Source organism: Eurosta solidaginis, chromosome 3 (genome assembly GCF_040869045.1).
Source record: "Eurosta solidaginis isolate ZX-2024a chromosome 3, ASM4086904v1, whole genome shotgun sequence".
Lineage (NCBI taxonomy): Eukaryota > Metazoa > Arthropoda > Insecta > Diptera > Tephritidae > Eurosta > Eurosta solidaginis.
In genome coordinates, this window is record NC_090321.1 from 65,018,022 (window position 1) to 65,037,572 (window position 19,551).

General features: G+C 37.5%; 1 protein-coding gene across 1 annotated transcript in view; it reads right to left on the bottom strand.

Moving 5' to 3' along the window:
- Nucleotides 1–19,351, bottom strand: part of LOC137245903 (uncharacterized) — a 93,113-nt gene extending 73,762 nt beyond the window's left edge. Inside the window, exon 1 of the mRNA XM_067777094.1 lies at nt 19,128–19,351. The gene's annotated coding sequence lies outside the window, so the exon portion shown is untranslated. The remainder of the gene's footprint in view (nt 1–19,127) is intronic.
- Nucleotides 19,352–19,551: the final 200 nt, after the last annotated feature.

The window sequence follows — 19,551 nt, forward strand, 5'->3', positions numbered from 1 at the left end:
CTACATACCATGGAGCCCTAAGCAAAATCCATACAGAATCAGTAAACGCTTTTGTTGGGTCGCGGCCGGTGAACCACGTTATCAATATACACTATCTTATCCTTGCAGAAGAAGAAAGCATACCACCAAGGGAGACCCGAAGCTCTCTTTGGCTTTGGACCTCTGCACACAGTTGGGCTATAAGCATATTGGTTGGAGGATAAGCTTTTGATACTCCTTCTCGAAACAACCACGGGGAATGCTTTTTTTTGGCAGAAATATACTCGAATCGCTAATCAAACCATTGTCGAAGGACGACGCCGTTAAGTAAAAATACTAAGTAAAGTACTTTGAACAGTAATTATTTTGTTTTGAGTGCTAAGTGACTTTTTCGCAAGAGAAATAAATAAAACGCAAACACCTTATCAGTCACTTATATTTTTTATATTTTATTATTCAAAATAATAAAAAAATAATACAATTGTTTCGGCACTATCGTTGTGTCTTCCTCAGTCGATAGCGTTCAACTAGCCGCTGTCTGTTATAAAACAATACAACAAATAATAACACAATAATACAATAACAAAACCAATAAGAGAATTTGCAATAATAATAATTGTGATAACAAAATAATTTTTAAGTTTGTTGGAAAGCGGTAAAAAGGCTAGAGTACAGTGGACCAATCTCTTCTTGCTTGAAGCAAACACCAAAATAAAAAAGCAAGAAGAGATTGCGGCTCATTTTTCGAGACAGTGGACAAAAAAGATGAATATCGTTTTTGTAGCATTACGTACGATGAACAATATTTTAAATATATTAAAAAACTTTTCAAGAAATCAGACATAAAAGTTGTCCCAAAAAGTAAGAATAAAATTAAATCTTTGCTAAAATCTACGAAAGACAATGTCACAGTTTGGATAAACCGGGGGTTTATTCAGTGACTTGCTCTAACTTTGATGACGACGGAAAGATATGTGGGGCAAAATACATAGGTCAGTCAACGCGCACAATACGAACAAGGATGAACGAGCATCTGAAATATATTAAGAACATCGAACCAAAAAGTGGAATAGCCGAACATGCGCTTGAGAAGAAACATGCCATAAGTGAAGACAATTTCAAATCGGAAACAAACATTAATAAACTAAATATTTTAGAATCCTTGCATATTTATGTAAATAAAAATGTTGCTGTTAATAGGGATATTGGTCCACTGTACTCTAGCCTTTTTACCGCTTTCCAACAAACTTAAAAATTATTTTGTTATCACAATTATTATTATTACACAATTCTCTTATTGGTTTTGTTAATGTATTATTGTGTTATTAGTTGTTGTATTGTTTTATGACAGACAGCGGCTAGTTGAACGCTATCGACTGAGGAAGGCACAACGATAGTGCCGAAACAATTGTATTATTTTTTTATTATTTTGAATAATAAAATATGAAAAATATAAGTGACTAATAAGGTGTTTGCGTTTTATTTATTTCTCTTGTACTTTGAACAGGATACCAAAAATTTCGTTATAGTAAAAAGACACATTACCTATTTACCGCGGCAGTCGCTTTGGCCTATATTCACTTCTTTAATAAACAAATTACAAAATATTAGTTTCGTGCTTTGCTAAAAAAAGTACTAGATTTAATACTATTTTACAAAAGGGCCCTTTCTTTTCTTCCCCTTTCTCTCATCCTTCGTTTAATATGGGAGTTTTCAAAATGAGCTGTCACTACATATACCACCTTGTCGTTATTACATCACGGTACCCGCCCATGATTCAATTACTACAGGTTTGTTCTCCAATGATGACAGAGCTTTGAAACTCCCAAGTTTAAAAATATGGGCGAGTTGCTTTTACGAAGCAAGGAAAAAGGGCAATAATTCAATCCCCCTCAGCGACAATTTTAGTAGAAAAGTACCTTTAGTAGTATATTAGTAGTAATAATAAATTTTTAAATTCCAACAGGCTTTGAGGGAAACAATTCATTTTCTAGAGTTATATTGGTTTGGTCGTTCTTTCAGAATTTCTTTGAAGTATGCTGTGCGTAAGAATTTTATTCAAAAATACACTATTTCAAAATTTGTTTCAAAGACTCTCTCTGGGCAATGCATTTTGACATAAAAGGGAATTGAGGAAAATCATTCTGAGATAAGGCGTTCTTAAGCCTAATTCTGATATAGGGCGTTCTTATGACAAATCCTGCAATGAGAAATTTTTGAAAAGTATTTTCAGATAGGACGATTTCGAACTGGCAGACGGCATGGATTTCAAACTCAGCGCCCGCAATGAACTGACAAAAAAAAATGTTTAGAAAATGGCTTATTGTCTTTAGACTTTATATTCCGGCCTTGAATTTGGCAGAAGAGTTAAGCTTTTGTGCGGTCCTACTACACAGGTAGTATTTACCTTTTTATTCTGAAATTTCGTAAAGCTCTCTTACGTTTAAGTATTCATGGGTGTGTTCCAGATAAACTGTTAATTTAGAATATTCGCAACACATTCGTTTGATACTACCTCACGAGGTCCGAATATTCCAAATATAAAATGACTCCACAAATTCTTAAACGCAGACGAATGTTCCAAACATACGGAATGAATAAGTTTACACGCTGAATGAGTACATTTCATTATGGCATCTCCATTATTTACTAATTACATTTTTACGTCAATCCATTTACTAGTCGAGTTTTTGACGTTGAACGATGCATTTTAAATTGATTTAGGTTTCGTACATTCATAGGTTTACGAAAGTGCATGATTTCTTGGTGCCCTCACTTTTCATAAAATTACATATGTTTAGCCACACTAATGGATCATGGCATGGTTAATAAATTCATCATAAAAAAATGCATCAAAAAAAATTGTTCTAAGTACTTATCGGGTATTTGTAAACTAATTGCTTCCTATTTCTACTACTAATATTTTTCGAAAAATCGTAAAGAAACAACACAGTTAACGGATGATCAACTCGATTTGGGAGCAAAATGGCTGCAATTGTCAAAAAATTTGTCAGCCGAGCAAACCTCTTGTGATTGAATCATGGTACCCACTAACCTTTTTTTAAAGTATTGTTACATTTTTGTTTCTCAGTGCATTTCAGTTTATACTGTACTTCATTTTCTCGTTCATAATACTTCTCCTTTTCTTTGTTCTTTTTGCTAAGTTAGAATATTTTATTATATCATATGCTACTCCACTGTTATAAAATATTTCAATTATCTTGTGTCAGAATGATAATAAAATTACAAAAAATTACAAATTGGAAGAGAAGCTCGCCCCAATTATGCCCGCAGGTACATCGCGTCCATGGTGCAATAACCAGGTGAAGTAAACCGTCAATTGTCTCGCTCTGAATTCTTCTTTGTTCTGTCATTCGGCTATCTGAAAGTGTTTCACCATTGTTGTCCCCGAAAATTTTTTGGCATTTTTCATGAGTAAAATACGGTAGTTTTAGTACTTTTTTTCACATAAGTAGGTGAATATCGATGGACCTTTACTGGATTTAATTACAGAGATTCGTCATTTGGGTATCTTTGGTGTTGGCTTCCATAAGTAAGACCGTGCTAAACTATTACGTCCATATATGTATGTTTAATTTGTTCTCAAAAAATTGAAACAGGTCTTTGTTAAAAGAAACTATTTGTATTCACGGCATATCCAACTAAGGATTTTCGCCTGTGCAGCGCTACTAAAGACCTTCGAGGATTGTTTGTCATTCCTACAACAAGGACACCAAAACTGTTGTATTAAGTACACCTTATTTATTTGTTTATTTAATTAATCAACAAACAAGGTGTTTACAGACTGTTAGTGTACAAAACTTCAAGTTTACATAGCTTATATAAAAAGTATAGTTAACTTTATGACAAGTGTATAATGATCAGGTCCTTAAATGTAAATTTACTACAACTAAAATCAAACGCCAAGGAAAAGGTATAAGCATTAAATTGAGAAAGTGCCCTCCTAAAGGGACCATTCATTGCATAAACCGTTCTAGCAACACCCATATAAAACAAATCGTTACAACGAAGGATACGAGAGGGTACATTAAAACGAATTTTCATGAGGAGGTAAGAACAGTCAATGGAGCCGGAAGCGATATCAAAGACAACACACATTGACAACAGAGTTCGCCTGGAGTCTAGTGACATAAGGTTTATCAGTAAACAGCGAGAGTGGTATGATGGTATAGGGTCTACATAGTTCATCGACCGCAACGCAAAGCGCACAAAAACTCTCTGAACAGACTCCAACCTCTTGACATAAACAGCATGAAAAGGTCTCCACACAAATACCTCATACTCCAACCTCGATCTCACTAAGGATGTGTACAATAGTTTGAGAGTATAAGGGTCTGAAAATGATGAGCAGTTACGGCCGATGAAAGCCAACATCGCGTACGCTTTAGAAACTATATAGCTTATGTGAGTGGTAAAAGTAAGCTTGGTATCAATACACCAAGTCTTTAATTTCAGTTAACTTTTTAAATTGAACGTCTGAGATACTATACGATGTAGGAACTAAACCAGAACCTTTAGCATAAGCGGTAAAATGACACTTACCAATATTTAGGAAAAGAAGATTACGGACACCCCAATAGTATAAGTTTCTAAGCTCACTTTGTAAGATTAAAGAATCATTCACGCACTTGATTTCATAGTAAACTTTTGTCATCTGCATAAAAAAGAAACTTACACCTTGAAAAGTAAGATGATATGTCGTTAATAACTATGACAAATAGTAGCGGACCCAAAACGCTGCCCTGGGGGACACCAGAACTTATCTAGCTGAGCGACACAACTTCTGTTCTCTAAGTAAGAAGAGATCCTCTTTAAAAACTCAGAGTGAAAGCCCAAGCGTTCAAGTTTTTCCAGTAGTATACGATGCGATACCCGATCGAAAGCCTTAGAAAAATCGGTATAGACCGCGTCGATTTGGTAGCCCTTTTGAAAGGACTCCAAACAGTCTTCCGTAAAAAAGCCAAATTAATTATGGCAGATCTACCCGCAACCAACCCATCCTGCTGAGGACATAGTAGATGTTTCACGGAGAAGTAAATTTTATTCTTAACTATGCACTCAAATAGCTTTGACAGAGTGGTAAGTTTGGATCGGCCTATAATTTTCGATATCATTTTTGTTACCACCTTTAAGGATAGGCGTAATAAAAATAATTTTCATGCATCATGCAGATAGTGACATATTAAATATGTGCCTTAAAGGTACAATCAAAGCTGAAAAATGTAAAAATTTGTTAAAAACAATGGAATTCGAAATTAGTTACAAAAAACTGTAACTCACTGTTGTTGTTTTGCCCTAAAATTCAGACCACTAAGATAAGAAGAATGTTACAGTTATGGATTGTAACTTAGAGTAATGAATCGGGCTCTATCGGATCAGCGTCTTCTGGTTCTAGGCCGACTGCCGCGGGCTAGTATATCCCCTGGCATATTTTAATAAATACTTGGGAACGTAAGTAGTACATCATGAATTCAACTATCAGGAGTCATATGTTTTACTTCCGACACTCAACGACAAATGAACAGTGCAGATAGAATCTACAATGGATTTCTAGGGACAGAAACACATGTAAAAGTATTACGATCACTTCCAAGCGTGACTGTAAAACTTTTCATCAAACCCGAAGCCCATTTATCCCTCGCTCTCCTTTTTATGTCCGGTTTTTCGATGAAAGTTTCAACTGCAGTTGAAGGTGAGGTCAGTTTACTTTTATTCGATGCCAAAAGTAATGCAAGCTCGCACTGGTCCTGTGTATCCCCTTTAGCATTGGCGCTGATATGCCGAAAAACAGTCTCTGTAATGGCATTCGTAGCAAGGTATTTATTTGTAAAAATGTCACCCTCTTCTGACCGTTGAAAATACATCACTACCGTTTCAGATAGCGTACATTTTCTGTCTTTTTTTATTTACTTCACCTGGTGATTCCACCAAGATCGCGCCTTGTGTTTATTTATTTTGTCTTCCTGAAAATGCTTCAAAAGTCTACACCAAAAAAAAAACAAGAAAAAACTGGTTGCCAAAGACGATCCATTTATATCATACACAAATTATTCCACAAACATGCAGAGGTCCTTTGCATATCCTTCTAAGCTTAAATGGAAACTATGGAGTCTTAAGTTTGCGTCTCATACCTATAGCACACATTTTGTCTTCAGGGAACTAATTGGTGAGAAGTTTTTGTGATGCTCTTAAAAATAAAAATAACAAGTAAGGAAGGCTAAGTTCGGGTGTAACCGAACATTACATACTCAGTTGAGAGCTGTGGAGACAAAGTAAGGCAAAATCAGCATGTTGTAAAAAGAACCTAGGGTAACCCTGGAATGTGTTTGTATGACATGTGTATCAAATGGAAGGTTTTAAAGAGTATTTTAAGAGGAAGTGGGCCATAGTTCTATAGATGGACGCCATTTAGGTATATCGCCATAAAGGTGAACCAGGGCTGACTCTAGAATTTGTTTGTACGATATGAGTATGAAATGAAAGGTGTTAATGAGTATTTTAAGAGGGCGTGGGCCTTAGTTCTATATGTGGACGCCTTTTCGAGATATCGCCATAAAGGTGGACCAGGGGTGACTCTAGAATTTGTTTGTACTATATGGGTATCAAATGAAAGGCGTTAATGAGTATTTTAAAAGGGAGTGGGCCTTAGTTCTATAGGTGGACGCCTTTTCGAGATATCGCCATAAAGGTGGACCAGGGGTGACTATAGAATGTGTTTGTACGATATGGGTATCAAATTAAAGGTATTAATGAGGGTTTTAAAAGGGAGTGGCCCTTAGTTGTATATGTGAAGGCGTTTTCGAGATATCGACCAAAATGTGGACCAGGGTGATCCAGAACATCATTTATTTATATATGTAATATAATATATATGTAATACCACGAAGAGTATTCCTTCCAAGATTCCAAGGGCTTTTGATTTCGCCCTGCAAAACTTTTTCATTTTCTTCTACTTAATATGGTAGGTGTCACACCCATTTTACCAAGTTTTTTTCTAAAGTTATATTTTGCGTCAATAGACCAATACAATTACCTCACCATGTTTCATCCCTTTTTTCGTATTTGGTATATAAATATGGCATTTTTTTCATTTTTCGTAATTTTCGATATCGAAAAAGTGGGCGTGGTCATAGTCGGATTTCGGCCTTTTTTACACCAATACAAAGTGAGTTCAGATAAGTACGTGAAATGCGTTTAGTAAAGATATATCGATTTTTGCACAAGTTATCGTGTTAACGGCCGAGCGGAAGGACAGACGGTCGACTGTGTATAAAAACTGGGCGTAGCTTCAACCGATTTCGCCCTCTTTCACAGAAAACAGTTATCGTCCTAGAATCTAAGCCTCTACCAAATTTCACAAGGATTGGTAAATTTTTGTTCGACTTATGGCATTAAAAGTATCCTAGATAAATTAAATGAAAAAGGGCGGAGCCCCGCCCATTTTGAAATTTTCTTTTATTTTTGTATTTTGTTGCACTATATCATTACTGGAGTTGAATGTTGACATAACTTACTTACATACTGTAAAGATATTAACTTTTCTTTTAAAATTTGAATTTAAAAAAAATTTTGTTTAAAAAGTGGGCGTGGTCGTTCTCCGATTTTTCTAATTTTTATTAAACAAACATATAGTAATAAGAGTAACGTTCCTGCCAAATTTCATCATGATATCTTCAACGACTGCCAAATTACAGCTTGAAAAACTTCTAAATTACCTTCTTTTAAAAGTGGGCGGTGCCACGCCCATTGTCCAATATTTTACTAGTTTTTTATTCTGCGTCATAAGTTCAACTCACCTACAAAGTTTCATCGCTTAATCCGTATTTAGTAATGAATTATCGCACTTTTTCGAAATTTTCGATATCGAAATAGTGGGCGTGGTTATTGTCCGATATCGTTCATTTTAAATAGCGATCTGATGAGTGCCCAGGAACCTACAAACCAAATTTCATCAAGATACCTCAAAATTTACTCAAGTTATCGTGTTAACGGACAGACGGACGGACGGACATGGCTCAATCGAATTTTTTTTCGATACTGATGATTTTGATATATGGAAGTCTATATCTATCTCGATTCCATTATACCTGCACAACCAACCGTTATCCAATCAAAGTTAATATACTCTGTGAGCTCTGCTCAACTGAGTATAAAAACAAGTAAGGAAGGCTAAGTTCGGGTGTAACCGAACATTACATACTTAGTTGAGGGCTGTGGAGACAAAGTAAGGGAAATCACCATGTTGTAAAAGGAACCTAGGGTAACCCTGGAATGTGTTTATATGACATGTGTATCAAATGGAAGGTATTAAAGAGTATTTTAAGAGGAAGTGGGCCATAGATCTATAGATGGACGCTATTTAGGGATATCGCCATAAAGGTGGACCAGGCCTGACTCGAGAATTTGTTTGTACGATATGGGTATCAAATGGAAGGTGTTAATGAGTATTTTAAAAAGGATTGGGCCTTAGTTCTATAGGTGGACGCCTTTTCGAGATATCGACATAAAGGTGGACCAGGGGTGACTCTAGAATTTGTTTGTACGATATGGGTATCAAATGAAAGGTGTTAATGAGTATTTTAAAAAGGATTGGGCCTTAGTTCTATATGTGAACGCCTTTTCGAGATATCGCCATAAACGTGGACCAGGGGTCACTCTGGAATGTGTTTGTATGATATGGGTATCAAATTAAAGGTATTAATGAGGGTTTTAAAAGGGAGTGGCCCTTAGTTGTATATGTGAAGGCGTTTTCGAGATATCTACCAAAATGTGGACCAGGGTGATCCAGAACATCATCTGTCGGGTACCGCTAGTTTATTTATATATGTAATACCACGTACAGTATTCCTTCCAAGATTCCAAGGGCTTTTGATTTCGTCCTGCAAAACTTTTTCATTTTCTTCTACTTAATATGGTAGGTGTCACACCCATTTTACCAAGTTTTTTTCTAAAGTTATATTTTGCGTCAATAGACCAATACAATTACCATGTTTCATCCATTTTTTCGTATTTGGTATATAATTATGGATTTTTTTTCATTTTTCGTAATTTTCGATATCGAAAAAGTGGGCGTGGTCATAGTGGGATTTCGGCCATTTTTTATACCAATACAAAGTGAGTTCAGATAAGTACGTGAACTGAGTTTAGTAAAGATATATCGATTTTTGCTCAAGTTATCGTGTTAACGGCCGAGCGGAAGAACAGACGGTCGACTGTGTATAAAAACTGGGCGTGGCGTTAACAGATTTCGCCTTTTTTTACATAAAACAGTTATCGTCCTAGAAGCTAAGCCTCTACCAAATTTCACAAGGATTGGTTAATTTTTGTTCGCCTTATGGCATTACAAGCATCCTAGACAAATTAAATGAAAAAGGGCGGAGCCACGCCCATTTTGAAATTTTCTTTTATTTTTGTATTTTGTTGCACCATATCATTACTGGAGTTGAATGTTGGTATAATTTACTTATATGCTGTAAAGATATTAACGTTTCTTTTAAAATTTGAATTAAAAAAAAAAAAATTTTAAAAAGTGGGCGTGGTCGTTCTCCGATTTTGCTAATTTTTATTAAGCATACATAAAGTAATAAGAGTAACGTTCCTGCCAAATTTCATCATGATATCTTCAACGACTGCCAAATTACAGCTTGCAAAACTTCTAAATTACCTTCATTTAAAAGTGGTCGGTGCCACGCCCATTGTCCAAAATTTTACTAGTTTTCTATTCTGCGTCATAAGCTCAACTCACCTACCAAGTTTCATCGCTTAATGCGTATTTGGTAATGAATTATCGCACTTTTTCGATTTTTCGAAATTTTCGATATCGAAAAAGTGGGCGTGGTTATTGTCCGATATCGTTCATTTTAAATAGCGATCTGATATGAGTGCTCAGGAACCTACGTACCAAATTTCATCAAGATACCTCAAAATTTACTCAAGTTATCGTGTTAATGGACAGACGGACGGACGGACGGGCGGACGGACGGACATGGCTAAATGGAATTTTTTTTCGATACTGATGATTTTGATATATGGAAGTCTATATCTATCTCGATTCCTTTATACCTGTACAACCAACCGTTATGCAATCAAAGTTAATATACTCTGTGAGCTCTGCTCAACTGAGTATAAAAATTACAAGTGTGAAATAGCTAAAACACGCAATTATTTGGTTGCATTTCACACTGTCCCTCAGCAATAAATGGACGACGGCGCGTAAAAAAAAAAAAATTTTTTAGGAACAGCGTATCATCAAGCACGCTCTTTAAGTGCGCTTAGCGCAACCACCACCAACTGCGCCAACCACCATCGCCAGTGGCCACAACAACCACTTCGACCGCGCAACCACAACCGCAACCCCATCGGCAGCGCCAACCAAACGCGTCGCATCCACCAGGCTTACCACCAGCACCAGTTACAACAACAACAGCAGGGCCGCCAAACATAGGCCTGCTGCAACACCAGTTACAACAACAACAGCAGGGCCGCTAAACATAGGCCTGCTGCAACACCAATTACAACAACAACAGCAGGACCGCTAAACATAGGCCTGCTGCAACACCACCCAGCTACAACAACAATTACCGGCAACAACAATTACCAGCAACAACATCACCAGGAACTACGCGGCAGAGGCCCACAGTACGGCCTCTTGCCGTTTAAGTAGGTATCAGCCTACCGGGTGAGTCGCTGCCAAGTAGTATAACAAATATACATATGTATTACACACTTTAATATAATTTCTTTTCAATTAACCTAAACGGGTAAGAGGGGGGAATCAGCTTAGAAATAAATTAATGGAAACGAGAAATTTAAAACATTTTATTAAAATATTCTTGGTGCAAGAACCAATTAAGTTGAAATTGTCTACATTTGTGCGTGCATACCCACCAAAAAAAAATCATTTTAGCGATCACAAGGAGTACTGATAACCGGTAAACCTTAGGATGGCCTCGTTTTTTGTCGGTTAATTAGACGTCATGTAAGCCTCATTTTGTATCGCTTATGTGCATTATGCATAAGGTTGTGTTTGAACGAAAATTAAACCTTACTTATGTCTATTAGCATCAGCACAGTCTCATTTTGTATTAAACTGAGCTATTTTAATTGTACAATCTTGGCATAAGGTACGCATTCTTTTTGTGGGTGTGCAAATCAAATGTCCTTTCTATAGTAATACGTACGTACATATTTGTATGTTTGTATACCAAGGCGTGTCACTTTCATTGCCCGATTGTTGGCGCAAGCAGATAAACCATCAAATTTCGTAACGCTACCTTTAAACGTTCTGGTGGAGATACTGCTAGCGAAAGTAGACAAATCTTTTTTTTATAAGCAGGCGTTGCCGTGCCCATTTTTCAAAGTTTGTATGTAGGTATCGTGCCAAATTTGAAGCTGGCGGCTGGTAGAAACTAGTATGTCACCTTCTCTCCACGCAAATAGGCGAACGGGCGTATAAGCATTGTCGACTTTGATTTTCATTCGGGTGAGGTTACCAATGTAGCTTCATGTCTGTTTTAACAAAGCAAATTTTATACATAAATTTGTTCTGTTTAGCCTCATATGTGTCTCGGTATACATCCACACACAAATTAGTATTTAGCATTTATTTAATTTAGTAAACTGAAGACAACAAAAATTTACATTTTATGTATAAATAAGATCACATATATACCTAAGTGCGTATCCGCATTTAAACCGGGGTTGCATAATAGCTCGATAAAAAAAAAATTTTGATAATTTGAAAACATAAACTATGGCATTGAAGCTGGAGTTTTTTTCTTTGTAAATTGAGTTCTATGCAACTAATTTGCTTATCTACTTTTAGGCGTTGAGCAGTAGGTTCAACGAGTAAGATCATATAGCAAATTAAATGCCTCAAAAAGGAAAAATAAACAATTTTTTTTATAACCTATAATACAACAAGATTTAATAAGGTAATAAAGATTAAAAATAAAATAAATGTAAGGCGCGATAACCTCCGAAGAGATCTAAGGCCGAGTTTCTCTTCCAATTTGCGTCGTGCTCCTCTTGATTTTCCCTACAAATTGGCCGGACGGGACCTACATGTTTTATGCCGACTCCGAACGTCATCTCCAAAGCAGATGAGTTTTCACTGAGAGCTTTTCATGGCAGAAATACACCCGGAGCGCTTGCCAAACACTGCCGAGGTGCGACCCCGCTTAGAAAAATTTTCTTCTAATTTAAAAACTTTATTTCTAAAATTTTGATGTTGCTTTTTCCGGGGTGCGAACCCAGGGCATACGATGTGGTAGGCGGAGCACGCTACCATCACACCACGGCGGCCGCCAAATATAAAGATTAGAAATAACAATTATAGAATTACAGCACAAAGTACAACATAATTAGATCAAACATACCAAATACAAAATAAACTGTAATAAAATCAAATTTATTAAAATAATAGAGATTATCAAATACCGGTTATAAAAATAAAGTAACATGTAAAATTAATCTAAATCAGATTAAAATTAAAAACAATTAAAATAAGTAAATACGTTGAATAAATAAAAAAGGAATTTTATATCCTTAGCTGAAACAAAACAACAAAATAATAACCCTAAAGACTTTTCGTCGGAATACATTTAGTATAATAGTTTTTTTCTCAAAGTCACCTTGTGGTTGTAATAGCCGTTAAAAAGTGTATGTAACTGTCAATACACCCACAATTGATTAATTTTTCTTCCATTATTTTGATTAGGATTTTCTTACAAACATTGTAAATAAGCCTAAGTATTGGGTCGATTGCATTGCATCTATTGCCATGCCTACACACATTTGTGGCAATCAATTAGGATTATATTAGAACGTTGATTTTCCAAAATCAATATCAACACATACTAAACTATTGTGTCAGGTTACACCTTTTTTCATTAAGCTTTTATTCCCTAATATAAACGTGAAGAAGATATAGAATCAAATTGACTGTCAATGATGAGCACTTTTTTTTGATGTTGATTTTAGAAGATCGACCATTCGTTAGTATTGATCTTCAGCCGTTTACCTAATACCAGTTACCGGGCGTTGCAACAACACCCGCGGCGCTCCTATGTATATTCGGCCCTTTTCTCTTTTATTTTTATTTTCAGCCTTATTGTTTTTCCCCTTTTTTCAACTTCTTTGGTTTTCAGTAATAGTAACCGGTCATTTCCAGTTCGGTTAAATTTCTCTTTTGCGTTTGCCTTTTTAATTTTCTTAATTTCTCTTTGCAATTTTTTTTTAATATTAAACTTTTGAATGTTTTAACGGTCTGTCATTTTGAATTTATAAGCGTTTTGAATTAGTTCTGCGCTTTTTGTCAGTTGTTTTTTCAAAGGCATGATAGGACCTATTTTTCTGTTTATCGAGCAGGACAGCAAGGTTGGTAAGAACCCAACCCACCGAAATGACTACCCACTGTGCACCACAAGATCATGCCGACAAGATCATGTCACATCCCACCTATTAAAAAAGACATATTTACAATAAATCTTTTCATCTCAAATTCCTTATTGACTCCGGATCTGCAGTCTCAGTGCTACCGCGAGCTCTTTTCAAGGAAAAGATACGCTCCACAGGATTCACACTCTACGCAGCATATTCCACAGCCATTAATAAGTATGGCCATCAACCAGTCACACTCAATCTCGGTCTCCGGTGAGCATTTACATGGCCCTTCATTATAGCCGACATCAAATCTGCAATAATAGGGGCTGACTTTATTGCGTATTTTGGTCTTCTGATAGATCTCAAAAAACACCGACTGATTGACCCGCACACATCGCTTTCAACGACTGGAGACCTTGTCGAGGCGATAGACTATAACGTATCAACCATGGATTCCACTGCGCATATCGACAAGAAGTGCCGTGAACTTCTGTATGAATTCAGCGACATAACCAATCCCCGTGCCTCTGCAGCAACATATCAAAATACGGGTGTGGCACATCACATTGTAGCAACGGGACCACCTGTGGTTGAACGAGTACGACGAATAGCTGGTGAAAAACTTAAGGAAGCCAGATATGACATTAACCTCTTTCTTGGGTGTCTGAAGACCTTCCAGCAGAAAGTGGGCCAGCCCAATTCACATGGTACCCAAAAAACTGCGAGGTTGACGTACCTCCGGAGATTTCCGGCGATTCAATTTGCAAACTGTCCCTGATCGGTATCCTGTGCCTGTTCCGGATGATATATTTCAACGACTCCATTGCAAAAAGATTTTCTCAACGATTGAACTTATTCGCGCATATCACCAGATCCCGATGGCTCCGGAGGACATTGATAAGACAGCGGTCACACCCCCCTTTGGGCTGTTCGAGTTTCTGGGATGCATCCAGGACTACGCAACGCACGCAAACATTTCAACGTCACATGGACGATATTTTGAGAGGTATAGACTTTGTTGGAAGTTTCATTGATGATCTCATAGTAGCCTCGGAGACTCGTGAGGAGCATATCCAGAACCTAAAACAAATTTTTGTAATTCTGCGTGAAAATAATCACACAATAAACCTGAGCAAATGCCAGTTTGCAAAGGAGGAAGTAATATACTTGGGCTATAGAATCAATCAGCGGGGGTATCAGCCTCTAGTCGATCGTGTCAACGCAATTCTGGCATATTCCAAAGCAGAAACTATTATGGATCTGCGGCGGTTTTTGTGAATGATAAATTATTACCGCAAATGAGCTCCAAATGCCTCTGAGCTTCAAGCACCGCTCAATGCATTCTTGAAAAGTGCTAAGAAGAAAGACAAAAGGAAAGTACCTTTCACAAAATAGTCGGAGGAAGCTTTCGAAGCTTGCAAGCAGAGCGTAGCTGCAGGGACTCGTAAAGTATTTCTTTTGTCAACCGCTCAACTCTCGCTCACAACTGACGCATCCGATTCCGCTATAGGCGCATCGTTGGAACAGTTTGAAGATGACATGTGGAAACCAGTGGGTTTTTTCTCCAGGAAACTTAGTCCTACCGAGACAAAATACAGCACGTATGATAGGGAGCTGTTGGCAATATTTGCAGTCATTAAGTTCTTTCGTCACATATTGGAGGGCCGGCAGTTCAGAGTCAAAATAGATCACAAGCCTCTCGTCTACGCTTTTGCTCAGAAAGCCAGCAAAGCCTCTCCGCGTCAGCTCAATCAACTTGGTTTTATATCCCAATTTACCACAGAAATCATATACCTGAAGGGAGAAGAAAATACAGTAGCCGACGCTCTGTCGAGAATCAAAGCTATCAATATGCCGACTATTTTGAGTGCTGAAAGGATTCAACAGGAGCAGCAAGATGATGAAGAGCTCCAGCGGCTGACTAACAACAACAATACCTCGTTAAAGCTCCAAAAAACTTGCGCCGAACAGCTTTTGACACTATTCATCGGCCATCTCATCCGAGGGGCTGAATCACGGCACGCACACTTGGACAAAAATACATTTGGTCGGGCATCAAGAAGGACGCACTGAACTGGTCTCGCAACTGTGTATCTTGTCAGCGCTTCAAAATCCAGCGTCACAACCGGCTAGCACCAAAAAACATTGATGTTCCAAATACCCGATTTAGCCATGTGCATATCGATGTCATTGATTTTCTAGGTGGCCAGTTGCTGTTTCCTTAAAGGACATGACAGCTGCTTCCGTAAGTACTGCGTTTTAGTCAAGCTGGATAACCCAAATTGGCACACCCCTCACCATTACTACAGATCAGGGTGCCCAATTTGAATCAGCCCTATTCACAGCTTTGACGAGAATGATCGGAGCTAATCGTATCAGGACAACACCCACAATCTAATGGCCTTGTTGAAAGATGGCATAGAACACTTAAAGCAGCGCTGATGTGCAACTATCATGTTCCATGGCCGGAAGTTTTGCCCACAGTTCTTCTTGGTCTTCGCACAAGCATTAAAGAAGATTTGAATGCCTCGCCCGCAGACTTGGTTTGCGGCACTGCATTGCGCCTTCCTGACCAGTTTTTCATATCAGAAGACACACCAGTGGATCACCATGTTTTTATTCAGAAGTTTCGAGCACACATAAGAAGTTTAAGGCCCACTCGAACAGCTGATCACACAAAATCTAAAATGTTCGTTCTGAAAGATTTATACACCTTTTCGCATGTATTTCTCCGAATTGACGCAATCAAAAGGCCATTGGAGCATCCCTACTCTGGGCCCCATTAAGTTCTAGAGCGCATAGATGACTACGTTTTCAAAATAAATGTTAATGGTGTTGAAAAAACAGTGTCAGTCAGCAGACTTAAACCAGCATATTTCGTCAAAGAAGATCAACAGCTTGACAGTCAGCCGAATCCTCTGCAAACTGCCAAGCCCAAAGATCAGCAACAGTTTCAAACAGTCGACCAGACAGAGAAATCGGGATTCCAATCTGCACCGGCTATCACAGACAAGTTTTCATCTTCGCATACCAAACAACACAAAAGAGTTTCGTTCCCTTCGCAACCTACGAAGGTCTCTAATGGGGGAGTGGTTGTGGCAACTCCGCCACCGGTGTCAAACAACCCTGTTGCACAGCAACACCAAAAGCAGCCGAAAAATTCTACCGTGACCTGTCAAAATAGAAGGAAGCAAACAATAATTCCAAGAACTGATTTTTAGCCACACGTCTGGCACTTTTTCATTTTTACAAATTAATTTACTTTTGCTTTATTATACAAGTTTAATTTAATAAATAATACATTTTATATAAACGGCAATATATTATTCACACAAATAATCACTAGAATACTTAATAAAAGTAGCTGCTTAACGAACTTTTTCTTTTTTGTACGTACAAATCAAAGCTAACGGTGAAACAATATGGAGGGTTCTCCAAGAGGCTCAAAATATTTGCCGCCAAAAATTTAAAATTGCTCTTTTTTAACAGAGCGACATAAAAATGCTCGCATTGAGTTTGCCAAGAAACATATGAAAATGAGCTGGTCTCAAGTAGCGAAGTTTAATTGCTCTTTTTAACCCATATTTATGTCTCGCCTTTTGTTGCAGGTTATTTTTTCAGATGAGAAAAAATGGAACTTAGATGTTCCGGACGAAAATAGAGGATATTGAGAGATTTGAAAAAGGAGCCCCAAATTTTTTCAAAGAGAAATTTCGGAGGTGGTTTTCTGATGGTTTGGGGAGCATTTACAGGCGACGCCGTACTAAAGCTGCAGTTTGTGAGTTCAAGAATGAGGAGTTCACATTACGTAAATGTACTTCAATGCAGTCTTCTTCCCTTTTCACGAGCAAATAGTGAAAAACGGCGAACAAAACACCCATACATGTCAGTCGCGAGAAAAAAAATATTTTTTTCTGAAAATATAGTTAATGTTTTGGATTGGCCAGCTTGTTCGCCCGACCTTAATCTTATGGAGAACTAGCAGACCCGGCAGACGTTGTTCTGCCCTAAATTTGTATATCTGCATACATTTTAATAAGCTTTTTCCGTCTAACTCTCCCTCGCCCCTCTACACTTTTTCCTAATCTTTGTATTCACTCCTCCCTCCGTATTTTTCGCTTCATCTATCTCCATCTTCGTCTCATTCTATCTCTTTCTCAGTCTCCTTCTCTCTTCTCTTCTCTCAAGTTTTTCTCATTCTTCTTCATGTCTTATTGCCAGTCCCAGAGGGTGGTATGTATTTTGTTCCAGTCCCATTCCGAGTCTCAGTCCCAGTCCCAGTCCCACTCCGAGTCTCAGTCTCAGTCCCAGTCCTAATCGCAGTCCCAGTCTGTCTCTGGTCTACTTCCCGGAAAAAAACATCGGAAATACTAATAGGCAAATTTATATACCAAATTCAGGCAAATCGAATAGGACATATGTAAATAGGTATGTAGGTATTATTAATTCATGTCTTTATTTCGGCTTCGCATGCATATTTATCAGTTTTGCCAGGTTGATGCGACTAAATCGAATATCACAATGAAAATTACTTAAAAGCTCTCAGCAACAGCTTTCGTTTGATATTATCCAAAATACACACACATTTTAGGGGTGCCCGGGTCCACGTTTTGGCCTATATCTCGAGACCCTAGTCACCAATAGGTATGAAAACTACCCTGTACTAAAGCACTCAACAGCTTTCATTTGATGTCCATATTGTATAAACACATTCTAGGGGTGCCCGGGTCCACGTTCTGGCCTATATCTCGAGACCCTAGTCACCGATAGGTATGAAAACTACCCTGTACTAAAGCACTCATCAACAGCTTTCATTTGATATCCATATTGTATAAACACATTCTAGGGGTGCCCGGGTCCACGTTTTGGCCTATATCTCGGGACCGTAGTCACCAATAGGTATGGAAACTACCCTGTACTAAAGCACTCATCAACAGCTTTCATTTGATATCCATATTGTATAAACATATTCTAGGGGCGCCCGGGTCCACTTTTTGTCCTATTTATCGAGACCCTAGTCACCAATATGTATCCTGGTCCACTTCCCGGAAGAAAAATTATCCGACATTTTATTCTAGATATAACGCTACCTACATACCAAATTTCAGGCAAATGGAGCCATATATACGACAGTTTAGAATAAATCGGTCCCTGGTCAACTTCCCGGAAAAAAAAACTTTTCACAAACACTCTCCGGGTTCTTATTAAGTTATCCTAAAAATTTCATGGCAATCTTTCTATCCGTTCTCGAGTTATGGAGTGACAATCAAAATGTACACTTCTTTTTATATATATAGATATATCGGGATTATTAGCCCGTAGAGTTTATGCTGAAAACCACCAATATAGCTCCACAAACGAACTGAAGTGTGCCATTGTAGATAAATGGGAACAACTGGAGGATAATTTACTTTTAAATTTAGTAAATTATATGTATAATAGAATTTTTAAATGTATTAAGTAAAATTAAAAACTAAACTCCCTACGGGTAGGTGAGGTTGACAATTGGGTTGGAGAAGCTATATTTTGCGCTGGCAACACTTTGAAAGGGTTGCGCTACACAAGCCCTTGCATCAATTTGGTATTTTAATCTTCACTTACGACAGGCATAACGAAAGAGGATAAACAGCTGTACTTTTCTACAATTTTCTATCTTTTTCTATTGCGTATCCCAAAAATTTCTCAGCAGTTAGTTCTCTAAGCAAAAATGTGTGCTATAGTTATGAGACGCACTTTACACTTACCGCTGCTTTGTAATGCAGAGTACGCCGTTTTAATACAACTTTTTTATATATGTATATTATATTATTTTGTATTAAATTTTGTAGTTGGGTTATATTCCCAAAAATTGAGCTTAGTTTTAAAATGTCACGTCCTACTTAGTAAAGGTACGCGGTACTAATGACGGTATACAAATTTTTACAAACTGCATAACCGTCTTTATATATATTCCTGAACTAACTGAGATGGCTTATCTGTAGGGTTACACGCTTACTATCATCGGAGAGAAACGTTTAGTTTCTAAAAGTTTAAACAATACCAATGACGATACGCTTATAGGAGTCCGCAAATAAAGCGACTAAAATATGAGTTATCAGGGTGTCTATTTATTAAGTTACATATTTTTATTTTTATTGTGCAAACACAAACTATTTATACAATTTTATG